Source organism: Eurosta solidaginis, chromosome X, assembly GCF_040869045.1.
Source record: "Eurosta solidaginis isolate ZX-2024a chromosome X, ASM4086904v1, whole genome shotgun sequence".
NCBI classification, from domain to species: Eukaryota; Metazoa; Arthropoda; class Insecta; order Diptera; family Tephritidae; genus Eurosta; species Eurosta solidaginis.
Window position 1 is genome coordinate 199,251,715 of NC_090324.1, and position 9,683 is coordinate 199,261,397.

The window sequence follows — 9,683 nt, forward strand, 5'->3', positions numbered from 1 at the left end:
TACAATATTTTTTGATTACACTATACAAATGTAAACTTAGGGGCGGAAATAAATAGTCAGAAGTAGCGGCGTATATGGGCGGAATGCCCCAACCGACGTCCAACTCGTGGTGCTGGCTTCACAAACTATAGAAAACAAATGAAAAACAAGGGAATATCAATCAATGGTTATTTCAGATTAGGAATAAATAAAACTCACCCCTGTTTTCGTTGGCACGTTCGGCATCCTCGATTGCTGCTTTAAAATGATTAATTAGCCACACAACCGAATACGTTCCACAAAAGTTATCCCCATGCGCCATCTGTCGGCAAAATACTGACAACAGGCCAAAAACTTACCGCGTGGCTATACTTAAAGCCAAATCTGTCAGATCGCACACGAAGCGCACCGTCATAGAGAAGTAATTGCCAAACAAACAAATCGGGTGGACATAAAGATAATTTACATAAAAATCGCGTTGTATATAAAATTTGTGTTTAAAAAAAAAAAAAGAACACAAAATAAAAGCTCTTGTGCAGCTAACTGCCTAAGTAATTGTAGCTTGCTGCCAACCTTTTGTTTAGGAATATCTTCTCGACACCCAACTCCCCCCAAGCATGATGAAATCCCCTCAAATTCTAAACCCTGACCGATGACAATTACCCCTTTTCAGGTCCAGTATGACCCGGTATACGACTCTACGCAGGAGGGCGGAACGCATAGCCCAGCGGTACCCGAAACCATGCCACCTGTGCGACAAGCGACATCCGATCCGGTTATGCCCGGTGTACCGAGCCAAATCACCCCAGGAAAGGCAAAGAGAAGCCGCATTGGGACGATACTCGGCAACTGCCTCTCAGTAGCACACCCCACCACCGACTGCATGACCAAAGGAAGTTGTCACCAGTGCCAAGGGGACCATCACATCACGCTGCACCAGAGCTTCGACAATCCGGAGCCCCCGGAAGTTGATACCAGGCCATGGAGCGTTCAGATGGATAGCGAAGACGAACACATCCTGTCTCTTCAAGCATCGGAGATAGGAACTGCCAGCGGGCACCGCGAACTAGAAGAAGGAGAGTTGAACGAAGCCGGAGCGGAATCACAGTCTTTCCTCCCGGCCACCAGTAGGAAGGTGGAACCAAGGAAGTTCCGGCCCCCACTCGCACACGAACGCCGCAAAGATGGAGCGGAATCACGAACTTTTCGCCCATCAACTACACACCAACGTCATCAAAGAGCGAGGAAGCGGGGCTCAGATCGTCACAAGGGAATATCGGAATCACGGACTTTCCGCAGCCCGAGCCGACGTCAACATACACGAGGAGCGGAATCCCGGACTTTCCGCCCCCGTCAAGGATACGAGTTGGAGAGAATAGGTTCGCAGGGCCGGCTGGAACGACACTCTCGACGACTGCCAGCTGCCTTCAGAACGGGGCAATTCACGCGGGACATCGTAGCACTTCGGCCCTTTACATCAATTTCGCCAACTGCCGTGATCAAAATCGAGGCGCGAGGCGCGAGGGCGGATATGCGCACTCATCGACGCGTGCGCCCCAACTTCGATAATTTCACGCGACCTGGCTCGAGAGTTACACCTCGACGAGGAAAACTACGGATCACAACGAGGGTGCCTCTTGCGAATAAGGGGTAAACATGCGCAGAACCGTAGGCTCACGATTCACGCTACGATCGTTCCCAAGTACGCCCGTGTGAGTCCAAGCGCGAATGTCGACCCCTCGGTCGCGACACCGTATACTCATATGCAGCTCGCCGATCCAATATTTTTTGTGTCAAGTCCGGTTCGACTTTTGTTGGGAGCCGATATATATCCGGAGATGATGCTGCCGGGCACATTGCCATCTACGTTTGGCCCTTTTTAGCGCAGAGCAGCAAATTTGGCTGGCTCTTGTCTGAGGCATGTCACTCCTAAATCTTCCTCAACCCTCGAACTAGCTTCATGTGCCATCCGTGTGGGAAGAGGTGCAAAAAATTGAACTCAACCACGTACTATTTCCTAATGTTTATTTTTTCTTTACTACAGCTCCACGATTCACGGATGGAACCGAAATCCCAATTACTCTGTCCAGCAGGAAACCGCCATGCAGATGCCCTTATTGGGATATTCATGAATTTTGTTTATTTATATTTTAGATAGTATTAAGTTGATCAGGGAAGATGGCCGCAGGAACCTATCTTCTAGCAAGGGGGCTGGCATGTTTAGGCCATCAAGCTAAACCCAAGAATGAGCACGGCCAATGGTGACCCAGCCTAATTTAAACTATCTGTGTTTGCTTCTATCTCTACCTTCGCGCACTAACACCAACGGCTACATATGTCCGTGCAGGCGTATGTGTATGTGTTGGTGCGCGACTTTCCAATTTAACTTACTTTCGTTCAAGCACCCCTCAAAACCGCTTTTCGGCGGAATTGAGAGGTGAACGCGTTTTATAAGAAAGAAACTTTTTCACTTATTTTTTGGAAGCCTCCGTGACAACTTCAGCCATTAGCCCTGTTATAGGTAAGATTTTTCATTTCTTTTGTATAACTTAGCCTAAATACAGTAAGTGAAATACACATTGTGAATTAGCTTTGAAATCAAATTATTAAATTGTTAAAAACAAGAATTTAATCTGCTGTGTGTTTTTTTCCTTTTTTCTCTTTTTTCACCGAGTGCAAAAAACCCCTTGGGAACTTACTAAAGAGCTATCGAAGCCCCAAGAGGGTTTTCCATGATCCAACGCCACCAGAAGGCGGCAGCAAGTTGTTGAAATATTCGCAATACCTTCATTTACTGGTTCGGCAATAGGTTTAGTACCAGCCGAACTTCCAAGCAGGAAATGGTTGGGTGTTAGCGCTTCATCTGTTTCATGCTTCAATGGTATATAAGGAAGTGGCCGCGAGTTGACTATCATTTCCGGCTCCATTAATGCTGACCGAAGAAGCTCGTCGTTTGTATTGCATTTGGGCATAATGCGATAAAGTACGCTTTTTATCGAACGTACCAGCCGCTCCCAAGCTCCGCCCATATGAGGTGATGCGGGCGGTATGAAGTGACATTTAGTTGCTGGCGAAGTTAATGTTTTGGCCAGCTGATTTTGGTCGATTTGCGAAAATGCGTATTTAAGTTCTTTTTCCGCGCTTTTAAAATGTGTTCCATTGTCACTCCATATTTCTAACGGGGGGCCCCTGCGGTTAATGAAGTTTCTAACAGCAAGAATGCACGAGTCTGTAGGTAGCGAATGTGCAATCTCTATATGAACAGCCCGTATTGTAAGGCAGGTCAATAGAACCACGTATATTTTTTCACTGCTTCTTTTCACAGTCACAAAGAGTGGGCCAGAATATTCCACACCTGTGTAAGAAAATGGTCGGCATCGATCGGCTGTAGGGCAGGTGGGCAAGGGAGCCATTCTCGGAGTTTGAGGCTGCGCGTTGCGATTTTTACAATGTTGGCAGCTGCGTCGATTTGATTCACCACAATTCCTAAGCTTAGTAATACTGGCGAACTTCATTACTGACGTGTTCTAGATAGCCATGATGATATTTTGTATGAAAATTATGTGATGATTACGCGGCATCAACACAGGATCATATCGACCATCAAGTTTTACTCTTTCATCTACTCGCAACACTTTATAGTTGTAAAGATAGGGCGAAAATATATAGATATCGCTAGTCTTCCCAATCGGCTTTCCCTTCAACAATGAAACTACCTCATCGGCAAACACGTCCATTTGCGCTCTTTTCCAGAGTTGTTTTTGAGCTGTAACTAGGTCTTCAGAGCTCAGTGTGTCTCGTGGAACAGACCTACCACGTACTTTACTTAGCCAAGCGCGTGCGCAATCGATGGCCTCTGCGGTGGCGCAGAGGAGACGATTCCACGTTGAGAACCGTTCAGGCCCACCCGTTATGGGTTGTAAGTGTTGTAATTCACTGTGATTGCCAACATACTGTGGGCGAAGCTCTTCGGTAATATCGTTCGAAATCGATTTTCTTTGAATAGGCCACTCGTCTGGGTTTAGTCTCAGAAATGGAGGTCCTTTCAGCCAACGGCTTTCGCTGGAAAAATCAGGATCCCCACGCCATTTTGTTGCTTCATCAGCAACATTCTCTGCAGTCGGGACCCAACGCCATTCCTTCAAATTGCTCAACTCGAGGATTTCGCTAACCCGAAAAACGACAAACTGCTTGTATCATCGAACACCAGCCTGTAGTCACGTCAAGACTGTCCTCGAGTCGGACCAAAATATGGAGGCTGTAATTGAGATGGAGTGTGATTCTTTTAGGTGCTTCGTGTATGGTTTTTACGTTGTAAAAATCGAGCGTAGGGGAAAAAGGGCAGATTTTTATAATTATACGAAATGTAGGTACTTTTTTTAGATAATATTGTTTAGGAGTTTTTACTGCGGGTTTCTATTCCACATTTTAAGTTTTGCAATGAAAAGAATTTTTGTGATATCTGTTATCATATGGTATCACGGTTAGGACAAGGTACTTTTGTAATTCCTCTTTGCATTGACATTCGTTTATTTTTCCTTGCATTTTGAAGGTTGCAGGTTAGTAGTGATGGAGTCATCAGATTCTTCTGGTGCTGATAGCCAGACTTCCAAGCGTACAAAATATCGCAAACAGAAGTTTAATATGGGTTGGTTGGAATTGGATGTTTTTAAAGGATGGCTGCAACCTTTAAATGGAAATCCGTATAAATGCAAATACATTGCTTGCGATAAGAGTATGAATTGTGGTAAATCAGAGCTAGTGAAGCATTCCGAAACAAAAAAGGAAAAAGAGTGGGGTACAGCGATAAAGATAACGAACCCATACTTACATTTTTCCAGCAATCGGTAGAAGCTTGTTTGCTCCGGTCTACTCAAACGTTTGAAATAAAACTTAGCTTGTTTTTTGCGAAGCATAGTGTAGCCTTTCAAATAGTCGATCGTTTGCTGCCCGTAAATATTATAACAAATGTTTGGCGAAAACTGAAAATGAAGAACTAGTCAACACTCTTAAGGGTACTCAGTTTTCAGTAATAATTGATGAAAGCACGGATATTGCATCCAAAAAAAATATGTGTGTGCTAGTAAGATTTTATGATGCCCAGATTGGTAACGTCGTTGTTCTTTTGTTGCAGTTGTTACCTGTGGAGATAGATTGTTCAGCCGCTGCGCCTTTTAAGACTTTTAAGGGCTTAATTGCTCCTTAGGAAATCCCTTTTGAAAACATCATAGGTTTGTAGAAAGAAATAACCCATGAAATCTTGATTTTAACCCAATATATGTATATCATTATAAAGGTATGTGCAGTGACGGTGCGAATGTGATGGTGGGCACGCGTAACTCATTTGCTTCTCCATTATTGGATCAACTTCCAGAAACGCTTGTCCTTAAATGTGTTAGCCAATCGTCTGCTACTATTGCTAATAAAGCATGTTTACAGTTGCCAATACCCCGGAGGAATTGTAACGACAAGTTGCAAATTACGTTTCGGGAAGTGCAAAGCGCTGCGCGATATTAGAGGAATATCAGTCCATGTTAAATGAAGAGCGAAAAAAAATTTTACGGCCCAGTACTACTAGATGGTTGTCAAACCAAAAATGTATTGTTCGGATTTTAGGAAATTGGGATGTACTTGTGCAATATTTCACTTATGTGTTCAGAACCAATTGAAATCAGGAGAATTTATATTAGGAGAGCTTGAAAATATATGTAACAAAGTTTGTTGTTCTTGAAATATGTACTTAAATATTTTAATTTTCTCAATGCCCTTTTTCAAACAAAGAAGCATTTAGTAATGAGCTCCATACAGAGTCTGTCAAAATATTTTTTAAAACTGTATTAAAAATTCGGAGCTCCGAGTGAACTTTAAGGTTAGTTCACCGCATATCACGCTACCTATTGAAGAAGTGTATCTTGGGCAAGAGTGCAACGAGTTTGTTGCTCAAATGCCTTTGACTTGCGGTAATAAAATTTATTCAGATTGTCTTAAATTTTATATAATCGCACTAGAAGAAATCCAAAAAAGGTTACCCCTTAGTGAGAGTTCCATATTTCGAGAAATGGGTTTTATAAATCCGAAGATTTGGGCTCCGATTCTTTAAAATCCAATTTTACCTTTGAAAAATTAGCACACAAACTGTAATTAAAGTTAACAGAACTTAAAGAAGAGGTTGAAGTGCTAAAATGTTTAGATGTTGAGGAGTTTTGGCAAAAATTGAATAAAGAACAAAATGTTAAAGACGATTTACTGTTTCCAAATTTGTCAAAAATAGCAAATTAGGTACTGAGCTTACCTCATGCAAACGCTGATCCTGAAAGAATATTTTCTATTATCACTGATGTACGCACAAAAAAAAAAAAGAAATAAGCTGAGTGAAAAATCATAAAATCCATTTGTCTAATAAGATCTTATTTAAAAGATAAAAACTTGAATTGTATTACTTTCAAATGTTATGCCGTGCATTATGAATGCATGCGTTTACCCCAGCGGGTAAGGGGGTCAGAATATACCCGCGGTAGGTATGCCTGTCGTAAGAGGCGACTAAAATACCAGATTCAAGGGGTGTGTAGCGCAACCCTTTAGGTTGCCAGCGCAATATATAGCTTCTCCAAACCCAATTGTCAACCTCACCTATCCGCGGCGAATCCTGTTTCACTAACAGACGAGGCTCTGGCGACCCCAAGCTCCTCATGGAAGTTGGGGGTGGGAAGGGAGGGGATGGCCTGAAGGTATAATGTGGCCACATAACGCGATGGTCGGGCTAGCACCTTAATGGTGCTGTGGTACCGGAGCGTACCGGATCTGTATCCGGCAAAGGAGCATCACATCGATAACACGTCCCAAAGCCTTCGGGGAGCAACCTTATCGCTACAACAACAATAAAAATGCATGCGGTTCTTATATGTTTGAGTGTATTAACGGATTGACAATAAAGTACGCATGTATCATTAACTCATTACTTATGTACATATATTTTCTTTGTAATGAAATTTTAAGTAGAAAATTTAAGATTGTAAGTACAAATTTTTCGAGAGTAGGGGAAAGTAGGGACTTTTTCAGCCAGTGTAGGTATATTTGAAAAAATCTTCTAGCATCACTGCTGGAGACACGAGATAGCTTACAGAATAGCAAATTGTCACAAAAATGTGTTTCACACCAAGTTGTCTCTAATAGTGACAGAAACGGCTTACTGAATTCGCTGTTTGATTGCTTCCCAGCGAACTGAATATATGTGTATTTATGCAATTCGCTGGCATATGCACATGAGTACATTTTGTACATTTAGTATGTAAGTATTAGTGTAAATGTGTATTGTAGTACATAAGAATTGTTTAGTGTTTAGGTGGTGGCGGTATAAATTTACCTGCTGCTTCTGGATGTACGTGGATGCAATGTCTTTTGATTCGGCAGTCGCTTGACATGGCGGTAATGGCGCTATGATGGTGGCGATATGGCGGTGGTGTGGTTGTAGATGGTTGTGGCGGTAGTAGTAGACCCTTTGGTGGATACTATAAAGCTTATCTACTTCTGCGGAGTGGTGGTGGCCGAGCTCAACCTGCTCAAGTGCTGCTGTAGATATTTGCAAGCGATATAAATAGTAGTTTATACGGAAATTTTCGAATGAAAATACACTTCTTCACAAAATTTCAGTTCGTTAGTACTGGACAATTATATTATTCTGACTTGAACTTTTGAGTTACCAAACAAAGAGCACCTTGCAAAACTGGAGAATTATTTTCTCTTATTCCAAGGGTTTTACAAATTTTCAGAGGGTTTTTCACAAAATTTCAGAGGGTTTTAAAAATTTTTATGTCACACCGGTATGGATAAATTTCAAGTAATAATAATGAAAAAATGTCAAAACGATATATGTATGTACACACTCATATCTGTCTGCCCATGGTTGGGGTTGCCAGAGAGGTGCAGTATAACCAACTGTTATACCGCCCACAATTTTATGAGTGCTTAGTGAGTCATGAGTACAACTCGGGAAAATAATTCGCGTACTTAAATTTAATACAAAATATGTAATAAAGTACATATTTGAGCATATAACTAATTCAATATACGTAAGACGTGCATATGGAGATCCTTTTTATAAAATTCAACTTGCAATTTAAAATTCAATATTTTTAAGCCTAATTTGTAAATATATGAGTTGGTTGTTAAAGCCTGTCGCTCAAACATCGTCCCCGCCCTAGGCGCGTTCAGCGGCTAAAGCCTCTTGCAGCTCTTGAAGAGTCCGTAACGCATCCCTTACAAGGAGGTCTGATACGTTTCCCCTGAAGGTGGCAGTCTGCAGCCCTTGAGCAGTGCACCGAACGGTGCGTCGAGCGGCAGTGGATGCTGGCGGTGGTGCGTCGGTAGCTGGGCGAGACCGAGAGGTAACTGGGCGAGAAGGGGGTCGCACGGTGGGGGCAGAGGATACCTGAGGTGGTACTACATGGTGACAAGACCGGGGTGCTTGGGTATGACGTGGGAAGCTCGGGGTTGCATCCCGTCGATGCAGCAGGGAGTGATGTCGTAAGCCGCAAGTTCGGCAGCGATCATGCGAGCTGCATTCATCTGTGGCGTGCGGTAGCGCCAAACAATTTAAGCAAAACTTATGCGCCCTCGCGAGTATCCATCGTTGTGGTGGCTTCCTCTTCTTGAATATACTGCAATCTCGAAGGGCGTGGTTGCGTGTACATACGCGGCCTCGTCTGTAATCGATTTGCAGCGGGGACTGCGTGCGACAACTTCTGACCGCAAAGAATGTCGGGGTGCCGGTTGCAGAGCGCGATCCATGACAATCTGAAATGACAGTTGCACAAATATTTTAGGGAAGAGAACTGCAAAATGAAGGGGGTCTCAGATTGATTGACTTTACGAAGTATGATATTGTTGCGACGGGAATGCTGTGGGAGTGTAAGAGGTAGTTCAGTGGTAACCTGGTGGGTGTTCCGTGCTTGCCCAATCTAGGTTTTCGCTATGAGGGAGGAAACATAATTTTGCAAGTGGGCGTTTGAGAGTGCCGGTTTGAGTGCGAACGTCGACAACGCGACTATGGCCGTCTGGCCCTGGTTATAATTTCTAAATGTGTCCCAGACGCTACTCTGTCGGGGGGAGTGAGTCGTCTTGAATACAAACGCATTCACCGACTTTGGGCTCAGTTTGTGGATTTTTCCACTTTTGCCTTTTCTGGAGATCTTTTAGGTAATCTTCTTTACATCTTTTGCTAAACCGATGATGGGTGCTTTTTACCCTTTCCCAACGGTTCATAAGGGACAAATCTGCATGATCCAGGTAACATTTTTTAGCAATTTGGTAAGACATATTTCGTTAAAGAGACAAAATTGCATGTTCTTAACACAGCTACAGTTATTAACTAAATGTTCAAATGTTAGTGTGCTGTTTTGGCAAAGTTGACATAAAGGCGGTGGTACCTTCTCCATGAAATGTTTGTGCGTTAGTCGTGTATGACCAAGTCTTAGACGTGTATATTTTATCAGATCTTTTCTGGAAAATTTATTTGGATACCTTGTGGCAACTTCCTCTTCATTTACGTTCTTGTACCAGTGTATGCAATTTTTGCATTGATATCATTTAATTGCAGCATAGTGGTGTTTTACTAACCTCAGTATGGCGTTTTTGTTGGTGGTTTTTTGGGTTATAATAGGTGCAATAGTCGCAAATTTGGCCGCTGCGCCTGCTAGTTCGTTACC